The sequence below is a fragment of the Lissotriton vulgaris genome, chromosome 2_1 (genome assembly GCF_964263255.1).
Source record: "Lissotriton vulgaris chromosome 2_1, aLisVul1.2, whole genome shotgun sequence".
Lineage (NCBI taxonomy): Eukaryota > Metazoa > Chordata > Amphibia > Caudata > Salamandridae > Lissotriton > Lissotriton vulgaris.
In genome coordinates, this window is record NC_141687.1 from 152,156,772 (window position 1) to 152,173,470 (window position 16,699).

Genomic DNA, 16,699 nt, shown 5'->3' on the forward strand with positions numbered 1-16,699 from the left:
CAGAACATCTACATCGCTGACAGGTAAAAGGCTGGCTGCTTTGCCTTTTGGATCCTGCTTTCACCCGATGCATTTATTCACCCTTATCATCCCTGCCCTTTGTAGTTTGCTCCACCCTTGGGCATCTCAGACTAAACCCAGATCGCTCCTCTCGCATCCGAAGCATGCAGTAAAATTCTTTTATTTCTCTCGTCATGCAACTCTTGGTCCCTCCCTTCGCACTCAGAATTCCCTCTATGCTTAATACTTCCTGGGTCTCATGCAGCCCCAGCACCGCTCCCTTCGGCCTCTTAAGTCTCAATATTTAAGCACCTTATTTTCACAGTGGGAATCTCATGCAGCCTATAAGCCAATGCTTTCCTTTCCAAGAGCCCCTAAAGTCTTAACCAGTGCCTAACCATGCAATTTTCTTCCACCAATGGCTTATATGGCGGTGCAGTTTGCCAATGCATACTGTCCAAAGAACAATGTGCTCTGCACTTGTCCCCTCAACAGCACCTGGGAATGAGCAGTCAGAAAGTGATAAGGGGCAAGACAGTTTGGCTTTACAGGCAGGTTTGCCGCGATTTACCACAAACTAAAAGTTTAAGCCTTAATTTCAGTAATCGGATATCACAAAAACTTTGAACTTGAAACTATGAGGGGCTTTATATGCAGTTCTGTGCAGCGCCAAACAGAACTTTAAACCAGCACAAGGGCAATTCTTCAACAGCCATGACAAAAGGAATCCATTACTAGCATCAGCCATTTGATGCAAACTTAGGCCTTCACGAGGACTACAGCTCCGGTCTCACTGACATCAGGCATGCCCTTAGGCATTCCAATAATTCACATTTTATCCTATTTACTGCTATACTATAATAAACAAGTCTCTAAAAGCTCTTTGTCCCCACTACGCCCGTTAAACACTAAGATGGGTTAAACGCTGTGCTCCTGTGGCGTTTCATAACGGATTGTTTTAGGTCACACCTAAAAAATTAAAAAGGTGTTCATCTTTATCGAAATGAAATGAAATTTAGGTTTTATATAGCGCATGGCTGCCCGTGAGCGTCCCAGCGCTGAGATTGCAGAACATCTGAGGGTGAAAGCCGGAGGGAGGAAAGTTATTGCGGAAAGAGATGAGTTTTAAGAAGCTTCCGAAATTTCATAAGATTGGTCTCGGAACGAAGATGAGATGGCAAAGCGTTCCAGGTGGTAGCCGCTGTAACCGAGAAGCAACGTCCTCCAGTTCGGGCTTTTCTGGTTCTGTGGACTGTGGCCAGATGACCTTGGGCTGAGCGTAGGGGCCTGTTGGGTCTATATGGGAAGATCATAGCTTTTAGCATTGGGGGCCCTTGATTTTGCATAGCTTTATGAGTGGTACAAAGGGCCTTAAATTTGACCCTTTCGCGGATCGGCAGCCAATGTAGTGCCTTAAGGGCGGGTTTGGCTGAGGCTCTACGGGAGGTCCCTGTAAGGATCCTTGCCGCAGCATTCTGTGTTCTTTGAAGAATGTTGATCGTGGATTCTGGGGCAGCCAGAAAGAGAGCATTGCAATAGTCCAGTCTTGATAAGACTAGACCTTGGACGAGCAATTTCTGTGAGGGTCCCGGAAGTAATGGGAGGATCTTTCTGGTGGAACGCAGTAGCCCCACAGGTGTACCAGCTGTTTTTTTTGCTTGCGTTTTCAGGGATAGGTCCTGTTCAAGCCAAAAACCCAGACTTTTTAATTCAGTCTTGGGTTGTGGGAGGGGGCCTAAGCATGCTGGCCACATGGCAGAGGGAAGAGAAGGTATTTTGTTTCCCAGCTGCATGAGCTCAGTTTGAGCCATTGAGCTTGAGCCTTGAGGTGGACATCCAAGCATGAATTCCTTCTAAACAGTCATGGAGATTTTTGAGCTTGTCCTCTTCCAGTGAGAATGATACGATCATTTGGGTGTCGTCAGCATATGTGACGGCTTTTATCCCAAAAGGGGAGACCACATCTTCCAGGGGGGCCATGTATGTATTGAAAAGTGTAGGGCTCAATGAAGAGCCCTGGGGGACCCCACACTGGAGAGGGAGGATGTCGGATCGCACATTCCCTTCGCAGACCTGAAATGTTCTGTCTTTTAGAAACGAAGAGAGCCAGCCAAGGGCTGTGCCCCTTACTCCCAAACTGAAGAGGCGCTTAATGAGAGTTTTGTGATCCACTGTATCGAATGCAGCGCTTAGATCCAGGAGGATCAGTAACACTGATCCTCCCGAATCCAAGATGCATCTGGCCTCTTCAACCACTTTCAGAAGGGCTGTCTCAGTCCCTTGACCTGGACGGAAGCCTGTCTGTGTGGGACGAAGAAGATTGTTGGTTTCAAGGAAGGCAGACAATTGCCGGTTGACCACCTTCTCTGCAATCTTACTTAGGCCAGGTAGGAGGGAAATTGGGCGGAGGTTGGTCAGATCCGCGGGGTCCATACCTGTTTTTTTCTGTAAAGCTTTGACAATGGCGTGTTTCCAATTAGGGGGGACCACTCCTTGGTTAAGAGAGGCATTAATGAGGTTGGTGGCCAGATGCGAGATGGTGGGTCCGACTTGTTTAAGGATGCGAATAGGTGCTGGATCGTTAGGGGAACCGCTTCCAATCTTGCAAGATTGAGAAATGGAGGACCAGGAAAATAAAACACTTGCCCAGGCTCACACAATGTGGGTTAGTGGTGGTGAGTTGAGGTTATTAGCTCAGTACCCTCATTTGGCAGCTGATAAGCTTTATTCTCACAAGAGCCTGCATGCCGAGATAAGGGAGATATGTAGAATGGTTACCTCAAATCTATCGGCACGGTTAAGTAACTATAGGAGCATGTCTGGCTGGATAGTGCGTTTATGCAGTGCAATGAAATTGGCTTTTTAAAAGTGGAGGTATGCAAGCGAAAATGGTAATGTAAATGTGTCCGAAGTAAACCTGCTTAATATAGCTAGGTTGGTAAGGCCCCCATTGCTTCACAACAGCAAGACGTGCCTTTCAGGCTGTAAATGCCTCTGAGCCTATACGTATGTCCTTAGTGTTGTGTTGGCCTTCTCTTCCGAGTGCCCTGGATTCACTGCAACAGGTCCATCTTGCAATGTAGAAGAGCTTGAAATGGCACCACAGAGCTAAGACTTGAACCCCATGGCAGTCCGGAGGAAAGTTTTTCTATTGGAAAGTAATCACATGCAATGCAAATGAGTGTACTTCAAGGAGAAGGTCCTGTTAAAAGCTGCGAAACTCAGAAAGAGCTAACATTCCAAACCTCTCCATAGAGGCTGCAGAGCATAGTGAAAGTACTGGCTAAAGACTAAGTTGCAACTAGTGTTCAACACTTCCATAACTGGCCTACCGAAAGCAACTCAGAGTTGTACATAATGCCCGACACACAGGTCTGTCTCCTGAGGTGACATTTCAATCTTAAATTTGCTGCAGAAGCCTGCCATCATCCAATGATAACATTCAGGTTTCATTTACTGTGGTCAATCACTGGCACAACAAAGACGACTAATTCACTTTCACTGACAAATTCCAGCAGTTTGTATCTTGAAGTGTGGGGAGCCTGTCAAAACTAATAATAACAACAAGCAACGCAATGGTTCTTCCCTCGCCTATACAATGACATGTTATTTAAGATTGTGTGCAAATCAGTACATTAACTGTCTTTGAATGAGTTGTGAATGTAGGAAGCAGAGGCAGGGTAATTTGCCCCAGTCCTCGACCTAACACCTCCTGGACTGACAGTTTGGTGTGTTCCAGAAGAGTGTCTCATGTCGTTTTATGATCCCATATAACATGAATGGAGTCTTGGGCTTGAAGATATTGCTGACTAGCCAACCAGTATCACAGTTGACTCCCGATTGGTCTTGCTGTAAACTTTTTCCTAAATGCTCAGATAGACGTTACTGGGGCTGCCAGGATTCAGACTTAATGATTGTTTCACATGCTCCAAGGGGCACTTCAAGCCCAAATAATCCTTCTATTTATTGCTGCCTGTGTCCCTTTGGTAAGACTTCTACAGGATAGGCCTTAGTGTGGCCCCCACACCAAATGAGCTCCAGGGATTATCAATCTTGCTGATATTTATCACAATGTCACAGAGCTTGATTCGTCCTAATGAAAACCTTAGATTAAAGCATCATCTCTGAAATTGTCTAATTGGAGCAGAAATCTGCAGAACCATCCCTTAGGAAACAAGCCTTTGCAATGCAATGGGTCTCGCATTAGTAAAGTTTGAGCTATTGGCATTGTAAATAATACATTTTTTATTAATGTGTTTGTTTTGAAAATATTGTATTTAATTGCTTTGTCATTTACAATGTCAATCGTTATAATGTACCCCAAATGTGACACCTATAGCGTTTGTAATGCAATATGTGGTGTATTGACGTGACTTCGATGTATTTCTATTACAAATAATAATGGCTTTTAAATTCTTTTAATATGTAAATAAAAGTTCTTGTAATTTATAATGACAATAGCTTAAAGTTTTGTAAATAACTTTTGTGAAGAATATGTCCATTCTATTTTATTGTGACGAAAATCAAAGAACAGAAGTGAAATATTAACATATTTTTGTGACATTTATAATAAAGCTTGAAACATTGGGAGAACATATTTTAACCAGTTGTTGAATGGTTGAGGGGCGATAAGAGTGAGGGCGATAGAGTGAGGGCGATAGAGTGAGGGCGATAGATAGAGCGAGTGAGGGCGATAGATAGAGCGAGTGAGGGCGATAGATAGAGCGAGTGAGGGCGATAGAACGAGTGAGTTGCGTGTGGGGGGGTGTTGCGTGTGTATGTGGGGGGGTTGCACGTGTGTGGGGGTGAACCTGGAAGAATTTAGAGCTGTGGCAGGTGGGGGTGGCAAGTGATGAACTGCACTTTGAAATGGTTTTACAGCAAGCAGTACACGCACATTGACAAAACTGTGCGAGTGCTCAAACAAACGCACTGTGAAAGAACACACAGACATACATATTTTGGAACCTGGTTACATCGAACGGAGTGTCCACAATGCCCTCAACATATATCAGAAGCTCAAAAGAAAATGGTCCAAGTTGCGGGATTTGCAGACAATGTGAGATTTGTGATGTACCTTGGAACCCACGTATTATGACTTCGTTTTCAGCCGCCCCACCTCTCCTTCGCCACCTCTTCCTTTGTTCACTGAAGCGCTTTGAAGCCATTAGAAGGTGCATACGCTACAATACAAGCACCCCACGCATGCAGACTTCCCCAGTTTCCTTTATGCCCTACAAAACACATCCTATTTGGTCCCACCTCAATATTTCAACGCCATTGAATTGGAGGTACGTTCCCCGCTTTGGAATAATAGTACCCCCTCGAATAGCCTTAGACAAACTTACTAATAGTTGGTATGACGGTGGGATTGCCCTGCTAGCAATCAAGTTATTACGGGGCCTCTCAACTAATAGTTCTTAATCATTGGGTGCATCGACCAGGGACAGAACCCGCATACAGTGTAGTGAAGGTAGGGCCCTTCTTGCACACATTGCTATGTTAACATAAGCTTTTTGGACGTTTAAACTTCATTTTGCGACTTTCTGCACAGAACACTGCAAGTAACTTGTTGTGATTTAGACTGCTTAAATTTCTTCACATGAGAAAGGCTTGTTTTCAGCATCCTGGACTTTCATCGCGACTTCAGTCTGTAGTGTGTGCAGAAGTCGACAAGGTTACCATAACAATGTAAGCAGTTATTCGGGCTGATAGGCCCACGCTCTAGCCAAAACTTGAACCCAGCTACAGCTAACTGAAATTCAAGCGCCTTTAATATTGCACTGCATGCATGATTAGGGCACTTGGAGAAAATAATTTCCCAGAGAGAGAGAGCTTTTGCCGATCCTGATGTGATTCACTCCTGCTGATATTGGAGGTATGGGGTTCCCCATTCAAGCCTAAGAGACCTATAATTATAAAACCTAGTTCCTAGCAGGGGAGTGTGGTACACAAGGCACTATAGGACCCGTTTCCACTATCATTAGAATTGGATTTCTCCCTCTGTGTTTTATGGAATTGTAACAAAGCGGATCGTATTATTTTTTGTCATACGCTTGCTTATGTGAGAAAAAATACTGCATCTTCGAGCACATTGTTAAAATAAACATTTTAAACTTTACAGTGTCTCTATTTAATCTTGTTGTGGACTGGTATGAGAATAACAAACTAAAGAGGTTCTTGATTCCCAATATTGCGGAGTGTAACCCAAGTCGCATGTTCTGGGTTGTCTATTCATTGGTAGCTTCGCTATAGGACAGAGCTAATGAGACACTGATGCTTGTCGGATAGGGGTTCTAGGTACTGAGGTGAGTTTTTTGGTACACCACAATTCACTGAGGTCCTGGGTCTCTGCACGGTTCTGTGTCCAAGCAGAAACTCCGCAACATGGCCCAACTAACGATGTGATCTTATATTCGAGACTAGAGTAGTGCTTATATCAGTCAACGACACTCACTCCTGTTTACAGTTGACGGATTAACCTACCTATATTGTTTAAATATAGGTTTAGCCAAGCTTGATATTTAAAAAAAGGTTCTTTATTTGAATTACAACCCATTTGTGCTACAATTCTTTTCAAGTGTTTTTTCTGTATTGTGTCCTTATGGCCGAAGTTTACATTGCTCAGCATAGTCACGTGCCACTCCGCAATCACTTGACACAGTATGGGATACCAGCTAAATGTAGGACGGTGCTCTTTGTGGTTAGTGCAGACGCAGGGTACCCATTTGAGCTTTTCACCTTTGGGTTACTTTTCCTGCTGCAAATGCCGATGATGGTACTTTTCATAAGTACACACACAGCGGTGCCTGCCGTATATGCAGCATATAGGACACAGGAGATTCCTCTTTCTGCTTGGCAGCACAGAGTTTTGTTTGATGGCGCCCTTCCCCAAACGGTAACAGCAGTTCAGTTAGGTCCTTTGTCTATTTCTGGGGCCACTTGGCCTGTTTTGGCCGGGTTCACTCGGCACCCACGTTACCTTACAGTCCCAGTCACGGACTCCTTTATGCCTCTGTTGTAGGGGTGCTTAGGGCTTTAGTGCAATACATTTTCTGCAATATCCAGGTGGGGGCACCTGGTGCTGTGGCACATACAGTTGAACCAGCCGGAATAAAAATTAGTCCAGTCATGGTTAATTTGGTTATGGGCAAGGGCCCCCAAGATAAGCAGGATATGCCCTTTTGGCTTGCTGAGAAATTTTACCACTGGAAGCAGTATTTCCTAATACGACTCCTGTTGATTCTGACCATTAGTTCGCAGAAAGACTTCGTACCAGAGGTGACCGATTGGGAGACCTGGGGTAAAGTGTTTGCGACAGTCTATGCTAAGTGCTTCGGCACCCAGTCTATGGCTGTCCTGCCCTCCATGATCAAGCGTGTTCAGGATCAACACAGTCCGGAGGCGGCTGTTGAATTGGGAATGAGACTCAGTGTTTGACGTAGTTTTAGATCTCATCTTTGCTAATGTTAAGGGAGATGCGGTGAACTTCCAGGTGTCTAATGCTTTACGCGATGTCCCCGATGCCTATAAACCTGTCAGTTACCGAAAATCATTGCGGAGGCTTATAAGACCATTGGCCACAATAGTTTGGGTGTTAAGCCTTTTGCTAAAGTAGCAGCTCAACCGCAAACTCCGACAGCTAAGTCTACTAAAGAAGACGGTCCAAACTTTCCTAAACAAAATTGGAAATCTAAAGAACAGGGGAAGCAACAAAAGAAACAAGGGCATCACCGGTACTTGGGTCTACTGAGCGCATGTACGATTTGAACGACTGCACGAATATTAAGTCACCTGATAGTTTTCAGGTTCCTGATCAACATTCTCCTTGTTCTTTGCAGGAATCATCGGTCGTACAAACCGGTGGAGGAGACCGCGGCAAAGGTCGGGGTGCCCAACAAGGTCGTGAGCAGCCCAGCCAGGCGATAGGTAAAGGCAAGCAGGACGACTTTCAACGTCAAAGACCCCATTTTCAGAAAAAGAAGATTGCTGCTTTGACCGCAAGGTATGCCACGGATAGTGAGAACACTACTTCGGAGCATGACATGGGCGCTGATGCTGCTAGACAGCGTGGCGGAAATTACAGTTGTGCGGGTAGCACTGCGTCCGTATCTGAAGGAGACAGCAACTGACACGTTCAATACTGTTGAGACAGCGGACACTAGAGTGCCCCCCCCCCCCCCATAGACTATAGGACAGTCCTTTTAATTGAAGGTGACCTAAAACGTACAATAAAAAAGTATTTTTGGGGAAAATCTGACCTCTACATATGACATTTTGTTAGCGGAGGCAGAGTGGCCCCCACCATCGTATTGGCTGCTCCGAGAGGGGAAGAGGTTTTCCTCCCAGGTTTAACCCATACAGTTCTGAAGGAGCAGGTGCATAATTTTGCAGAAGAGTGGGCCAACGTGCTTCCACTGGCTTTGTACCGTACTCAATGTGTATGGGACAAACTTTCGCCCAGGCATGAGATTCTATTGCGGTCAATGCCACAGCCTCAACCCCAATATCCCATGTGGAGTTAAGCAAAAGCTCCCGTTTCGAAATCTTTGAACAATTGGAATATCAAAGTGTGATTTAAACATGTGTGTCACCTATAAATAATCCTCTTTTTACTGTGACCAAACCTGATGTAGATGTAAATGTAAATGTATTTGAGCTTATATAGCGCACAGCTACCCGCAGTGGGTGTCCCGGCGCTTGCTTAGGGAACCCGTCCTGGTATTCCCCTGTGAGATAGCCCCGGCAGGGTATCCACAAGGTGAAAGCCAGGCATCCCGCCGCGAGGGGCCGTTGTGGAGATTAAGCAAGCTATTGCCCAGAGTCGCAGAGTGTGAACCCGTGAGTCGAGAAGGCACCGGAGCGAGAATTATCGAGTCTGTGGGATTTTTAGCCCAAGACCCCCGAGGCGGGGAATTGAACCCTGGTCCAGGGCCGATCTCAGCTTCCGGGTCTGCCGCTCGGTCGTATCGCCTGGAATGGATTACTGCCATTTGAACTCTCATTGTCGGACCTGCGCGGTACAGAATACACAGTTCTGCCCTTGTGGATAGTCTTGTGAAATAAGGTTTTACGAGCACACTTGACATATCCAATGGCTTTTTTAGCCATAATCTGTCCTCTATTAGTAGTCAATGGACAGCTTTACTTCTGGAGGCAAACAAACAGTTTAAAAGATTAACCATGGGATACAACAGCAGCCCAGGCGTCTTTGCCGCTTGTATAGTCTCTTTTAGAGAGACTCAACCCTGATGCATGCTCGTATATTGATATTTATCTCAGATGACGAATTATGGCCACATCTGTGTCGCATTTGTATGCTTGCGGACTTCGGTTACAAATTTAACTTTGCGAAGTCGCACATTGCAGAGTAAACAGTGTTGTTCCAGGGCTATGAGCCAAGGTTGAGGTTTAGCACCTCACTTCCTGGAGAAGTGCGCACAATTGCGTGCTCTGACAACTTTGAAAAAATAATCTTTTTTGAATTTCGGTCATACTTCCATTCCTGATTATGCTGTGCGTATCAAGCTGCTATATGCCATGATATAACCTACTTTTACCAAATCTTGCTGGCTGCCAGAACATTCAGCTATAATGCATTCTATGCAGTCTGATTTTGAATCTAAATACTTGCTGACTCCTGACAACCACACAAACCTGGTAATAAGAATTGTGCCAGGCGCAGTTGGTTTCACGTACCTGACTTGTAAACAATAGGGACTGTCTCCTTCATTAAAAAAGTCACACCTGTACACTTTTGCTGAAATTCGCTTTTCCTCTGTCGAGAAAGTTTTGACTGCAGTACAGATGGCGATTCTGAAAGAGCACCGTCGCAGGGGAAACACATGTTAGTTGTTACACAGTATCCTGCCCTGGAGACAGTGACAAAGGCCAGTGTACCAAATTCGAAAGTTTTGCATCCTCATACAATGGGCCACATCCTGGACGTCTCCGGATGTCACGTATATCTTGGATTCCTCTTTGCAAACTCGGGAGTATGAATTGGTTCATCCAGCTCCTTTGTCGTTGAGCCCGCTAGATTTCCATTGTATCATTTACACTGATGGGTCTGCGCAACCGGTGACTGCTTCAAAAGGATGCTTATTCAGCGGACAGCGCAATAGTGGTGGGTACCATGATGAATGGAGAGTTATAGTCCGATGTTGTGCATACACAGACAATTAGGGGACTGTACCGCCCAGTTGGCAGAGCTACAGCTCTGGTGCTTGCACTGGAGTACGCTGATCCTTGTGTGACTACTCTTATCGTAAGTGACTCTTATTACTGTGTTCAGTCTTACAATGAAAACTTATTCTTTTGGACTCAGAATGAATATCGGGATTCCAAAGGTAGCATGATCAAACAAAATGTTATGGGTTTGAGTCGCAGAACTTAAAGAACGTCTGCCTCTCGTGTTTGTAATTCATACTCTTGGTCACCAGCGCGTAGGAGTACACGCTGTTGGCAACTCTCTTGCTGTTGAAGCGGCAAAAACAGCAGTAGCGACATATGTAGTGGCAGCAGTTATAAGTTCCAGAAATAAGATTGATGATGACATCATGGCAGTCATTGCTGCAGAGAAGTGAGGTAATTACCCTAGAGGTTTCCCTTCTAAATACTCTTATCACTTAAAGTCCTGATAAAGTTCCCTATGTGAGAATTAACGGCGTTGGTGACAGGTTGATTCCCAACGCGGACCGCAGGCTTTCCTTGATAACCACTCACAAGGCATGGTCGGCTCATGCCGGCGTTACAGCAATTGTCTCCATCTTGCAGCAGCATTACTGGTGGTGCGGATTGTACAAATGCGTGATTTTGTCCTTCATTGTGACATTTGCCAACAGATCAAACCTTCAACTACTGCGCAGCCACCACCAACGCAGTTGCGCATATCTAATAAACCACTTAGGTGTGTTTGTTTAGATCACTGCGGTCCTTTCTCCTCAGATACTGCGTATAAACTACATCTTAGTTGGAGTGGATTCGCGCACACGCTTAATTTGGATCTGGCCACAACGTAGTGCTGATGCTCGAACGGTCATAAGGGATTTGCGTGTCTTTGTGGGAATTTTTGCATGTGGCATCCTTTATTCGGATCAGGGTCCAGCGTTCGCCTCTAGGGCGTACAAGGATGCCATGAGGTCATTGGGGGTGCAGTTCAAATTTTAGTCTCCATACAGGCCTGAGGGCAATAGTGTTGTGGAGCGAATGAACAGTGACTTAAAGCAATCCTTGACCGCTAGGGTTTTAGGTACTGGCAGGGACAGGCTGGCCCATCTGTATAGCGTTCAACGTGCACTTAATCTCCCTAGAAGGTCTCTGGGTGGGCTGCCCCTATACAAAATGCTCTTTGGCATCAAAAGGTTTGCCCCGGACCTTGAGGGTCTAGTCATGGCGGCGTCTGCCGCACCCTTTGACGTAGATGAACATTCTGCTGTATTACAGAACCTACAAAAGACATGACAGTCTTACAAAGGAACATTTGCCCTCCACAACTTCAGATACTGGTAGTTGGCTGGCTACCCAGATTCGATTACCTGGTCCGTGAGAAGTTGGAGAACAAGGAGTTCGGCCCATCATATCGTGCACCAGTTCCTGTGCTTGGCGTGCAGGGTACAAGAAACAGTCATTTTACCTCCACTTCCTGGTCGCAAGGAAAAGAGGTACATCTCCATTGACAATGTCAAATTACAGCAAGTGGCCTATTCTTCTTTGTATGACTCCAGCGGTCTCTTGTCCAGCAATGCTGAGAAATTCTGTTTTGGCCCTGGCGAGTACCTACAGGCCTGACGTTGCCATGGAGATGCCTGTAGCTACTAATTCCTTATTGAATCCACCGGTTGGTGATCCCCTGGATGATACAGAGTATACTTACCCAACAAATGTGTCGCTGCCAGGTGTACTCACAGATGCTGTTCAGTCACGTTTTTCATTGGACACAGACTCTTCAACATCTAAATCCCGATCAAAAGATTTTATTTTTGTGGTGTAGTTTGAGACATTTTTTGATACCCCCTTGGACTTACATTTGGCTGGTGCTTTTTTCAATTTTTTTTATTCATGTCAGTTTGATTTGTAGTTGTATTTTTCCTTCTTGTGAATGTACATTATGTTAAAGAAAGATCTACAATTCTGTTAATTGATGAAACTTTGGCACCTCACTCATCTCACAGAATGAAAAGGGACCAGACTTTTGTTAGCATCACAGCTTGGCCTGTATTAGATGGGATTGTTTGGATTGCTGTCAAATTTCAGATTCACAGCCCTACAGAGGTTATAAATGTCCCCAATGTACTTAGTGTTTCAATGGGGGATGTTGTAAAACAAAACATACTCTCTGATGATTGGGATGTCCAAGCCGTAGAAGCTCTTTACTGATTTGAAATATTATGCTGCTTTTGATGCTGAATATTTGTACTTAGATTCGGCTAATTATACAGATTTATTCTGCTACCAACACTACGGAAATAATTTTCTGCATAAAGCAAACACATTTAGAAATGTGGTTAATTATACAAAATGGGAACATTGTCCAGCACCACTTGAAGGCAGCTCGAGAACTCCTTTGAAAAAGTTTCCTTATTTTACTGATTTTAATCAATCTAATCTTGACAAATTTTATTTTAAGATGACTACTAAGTCCTCTTCCAAAGTTAGACTCACCCACACCAAATTATTGTTTTCAAAGTACTTTATCGATCAATTAGCTATAAGGGGCTATGAGCTGTGGAAAGATACTATTGATCTTAAATTTGTTTGGGGGTTCTAAAAGTTGGCGGGTGCAGGACACTGAAGCTTTGCATTGTGCAGGTCTCATCCCGAACCATGTTTTTGAATTAGAATATTTCCCAAACTACTTGCTTTGGATTGGCCACATCTAAAAAAAAATAATGTTCCATCCATTACTGATTTGGGAGAATACCCTACATGGATCACACCGATAGGTCCATGAATTGAGTTGCAGTCCCCGTTACTAAATTCCTCCTTTAATATTTCCAATTTGGATCATGAAGGTTGGTTATTGTGGCATAAACTTCGGATTCATGCCAACAGTTTTTTTTCTGGGTCTGGCACCTGGCTATGCACAGGTTAGGGTGGATCCCAGTTTTGAAAACGCCCATTCTGTTACTTCCTATTCAGTAGGCAAGTTGTCTCAGAACTGGCTTAAACATTCCACTTTAGCGTCAGTTAAACTTTATTTGTCCAAATTGTCTGACGACGTTGATTTGAATGACTTTGATAAAGGCCCGGTTGGTGGCAGGTCAAAAAGATAGGTATATGTGGGCTACAACGAAGTTTGGAAATTCTCAAAGTGAAGCTGCTTCTAGATTAAGAGCTATCGATCAGGCCAATTTAGAAAATGTGCTTGCAGTTGTTAACAGCATTAATACCCTTTCGTCCCGAATTTACACATTGGATAATATTGTTTCATCTGTTGTTGATATTGTTCGGGATGAAGTGTCTGTTTTCTACCATGGTCAAAATCAATTACGTTCTATTATGCAGTTTGCTTTGACTTTACAAACCTTAAAATCTCGGAAAGTACTTTTACTGTTTAATTTGACTGAAAAACAGCAATTTATGTCTATGAAGTATACTGCATATTCACTTTTGCATATTGAAAAGTTGGAAACTTTACCTTTTTCTGTTGCAGAAAGTAATTCAGCTTTATGGCTCATTCGTGGATTAATAACGCTGCCTTTCCCCCTATTTAAATTCAGTTCATGCATGAAACCTTATGCCATAGGCAGATATGAACCATTGGGAAGCGCCTAGCTCCATGAAGTTTGGTCTCTACCATTTACTTATAGATGCCTGAGGGAGGGTAAAGAGGTTTATTTAAAAGGCGAAGAGTGCATTTCTACACCAAATCACTCACTAGCAAGAACATACAACTGCACGGCTGGTGTAACACACAATCTCCAAACTAAGCCTGCATTTTAAAGGGTAATCCAGTCCCAGCAATAACAACTTTCATGTTGCTAGCTAACGGTAGCTTTTTACTTTCAAATCATGAAGATTGCTATGGTATGCTGGCAGGGATTCCGTACATTGTAATCGTCTCCTAACGTGTAGTCTGCTGTAAGAATGTGCTTTTCCCGCCTTCGCATGGGAAGCTTGATATGTCCATCCAGCCTTCCATGCCGACCTTGAAAGCAGAGTTCAACAAGATTAGTCGAATAAGGCTCTATTGTTACAGAAAGAAGTTGCCCTAACTTCATACCGTGAAACATTTGTCCCTCACGTGGCAAACACCTGCAGTGAAGTGTATGCGTTTTTGAATACTGATCTCCCACTGCATTTTGGCGCTTTGATTCACTCTAAAAAAAAATTAGCCAAGCCTGAGGTAGACGAGGCATTAAATAAAGTAGTAAGCTCTGGCCTTGCGTTTTGGTTCCAAACTGTATTTGGTGTGATACTTGCATTTTTTTCTAGCCTCTTCGGCAGTTCACCGTTAATTCTCGCTTTGGCTGCCGGTGCACTGCTGTTAATTTGCTTGCTCAAAAATGGCTGCAGTCTGTGTCGCAAGACAACCTGTCCCGCTTGCTTGAATACTATGGAACGCTATCTCGGGCCACCTTTAGGAAAAACAGAAGGACAATCCATAGGCTACACTACTTCACATGCGTGCAGCCTGTTTTCCATTGCCTGGATTGCTGCTCTGGATTTGGGGCTCTGCAACGCCTTTAATATTGCACTGCATGCATAATTAGGGCACTTGGAGAATTCTCGCTGATCCGGATGTGATTCACTTCTGCTGATCTTGGAGGTATGGGTTTCCCCATTCAAGCCTAAGAGAACGATTATAAAACGGAGTTCCTAGCAGGGTAGGATGGTACATAAGGAACTATAGGACCGGTTTCCACTATCATGATAATACATTTCCTCCCTTTGTGTTTTATGGAATTGTAACACTGCTGATCTTATTATTTTAATCATATGCCTGCTATGTTAGCAAAAATACTGCATCTTGGAGCACGTTGTTAAAATAAACATTTTAAACTTTACCGTGTCTCTATTTACTCACTTTGAGGACTGGTATGAGAATAACAAACAAAAGAGTGTTGTTGATTCCCACAATTCCTGTGAGTAACCTAAGTCGCATGTTCTGGGTTGTCTAATCATTGGTAGCTTCGCTATAGGACGGAGAGCTAATGAGACACTGATGCCTGTCGGTTTGGGGTTCTAGTTACGGTAGTGAGCTTTTTGGTACACCCCAATTCACTGAGATCCTGGGTCTTTGCACAGTTCTGTGTATGAGCAGAATCCCCACAACAGTGGAATGAACAGACACAATATGGTCCCAGGCAACCATCTTAGTGCACTTTATAGAGGGAAGAAACAGGTCCCGAAATACACTACTGCCTCCTCCACAATCTATCTTTGGCACTCTGCAGCCGCCGCATTGAGGTGGAAGGCCAAGATCACACAGGTCACTCCGTTGCTTGATTCATACCGGGTGGGAATGTTATCGCTCCAACACAGATTCTATAAATGAGACTTGATTGGCCTCACGAGGGTGGGCAATCTATGGGCAGGAGGACAGGTGATCCCGTTCAGTGATCTCCAGCAGGATTACCAACTACATAGTGGAAAAACATTTAAACATCTTCAAGCATGCAGTGCACTACAAAAAGTTATACCTTAAGATACAGACCTGCTGGTCTCCTCGCACCTAGAGGACAGATTGTTAGATGATGATCGCCACGAAAAAGCCATTTCATTAACATATCATAAAATATTAAATAATGCACTGGACACTTTGGGGAAAACGCGTGCAAAATGGGTGGACGATGTTGGGGATATTTGTGATGACTGGCATGAGGCTTTGGCTCCCTCCAGCAAAGTGGCCATTCGATCCAGTTTTAAATTCATCCAACTTAAACTGCTACACAGAGCCCATTACACCAGTTCGGTGCTTGTCAAAATGGGTACTTTGGATTCCTCAAACTGTCCCAGAGGGTGTGGTCAACCTGGCACTTATCTACATCAGTGGTGGGATTGTCCGATCCTCCAGACATACTGCGGAAAGGTTACATCAGCGACCTCATCAATTTGTCAAAACTCTGGAGGTTTCACCCCGTCTAGGTCTTCTTAATATCTGGGAGGCCAACGAAGTGTCTAGAACAGAGAGAATCTGGGCCTCCCTGGGATGCATCGTTGCGAAGCGGAACATTGCGAGGACATGGAAGGGGGCGGCAAGGCCACGGTTCGGATTGGGAGTAAGATATGGACTGGTGCATGCAAGCAGAGAGGGTCATATACGAACGCAGAGGCTGCCCACAAAAATGGACTAGGATCTGGGGTCAGTGGAATGTGAGTAGAGGGATGATATGTACCTTTTCAGCGACGCTCCCCCATTTTCAGCAGACCCGGAAAGTGAGTAACCTGTCACTTACGATGTACTGTACATAACACGCGACTGCATTGTTGATCCCTTGGATCCTTGTGATAATAGCTGTACTTCTGTACTGAGATTGATGAATAAGACTGAAACTGTAATGCACCTTATATTACTTTTGCATGGCTTTTATTTCTGCAATAAGAGACTTATAAAAAAATGTTTTAAAAGTGTAATTGCGACAATAGTGTTATGCAGAACGTGGTACGCATACCAGGTTTCATTCCTATGCTACATTGTCAAGTGCTGTGTGACTAAACATACCATACAGAGAGAAAGCATGAGGGAAGAAAAGAA

At 44.3% G+C, this 16,699-nt stretch overlaps 1 protein-coding gene across 3 annotated transcripts in view; it reads right to left on the reverse strand.

Annotated features, from left to right (window-relative positions):
- The window catches only part of EIF4H (eukaryotic translation initiation factor 4H), a 221,967-nt gene that overhangs the window by 157,053 nt on the left and 48,215 nt on the right, over positions 1–16,699 (reverse strand). The window lies entirely within an intron of this gene.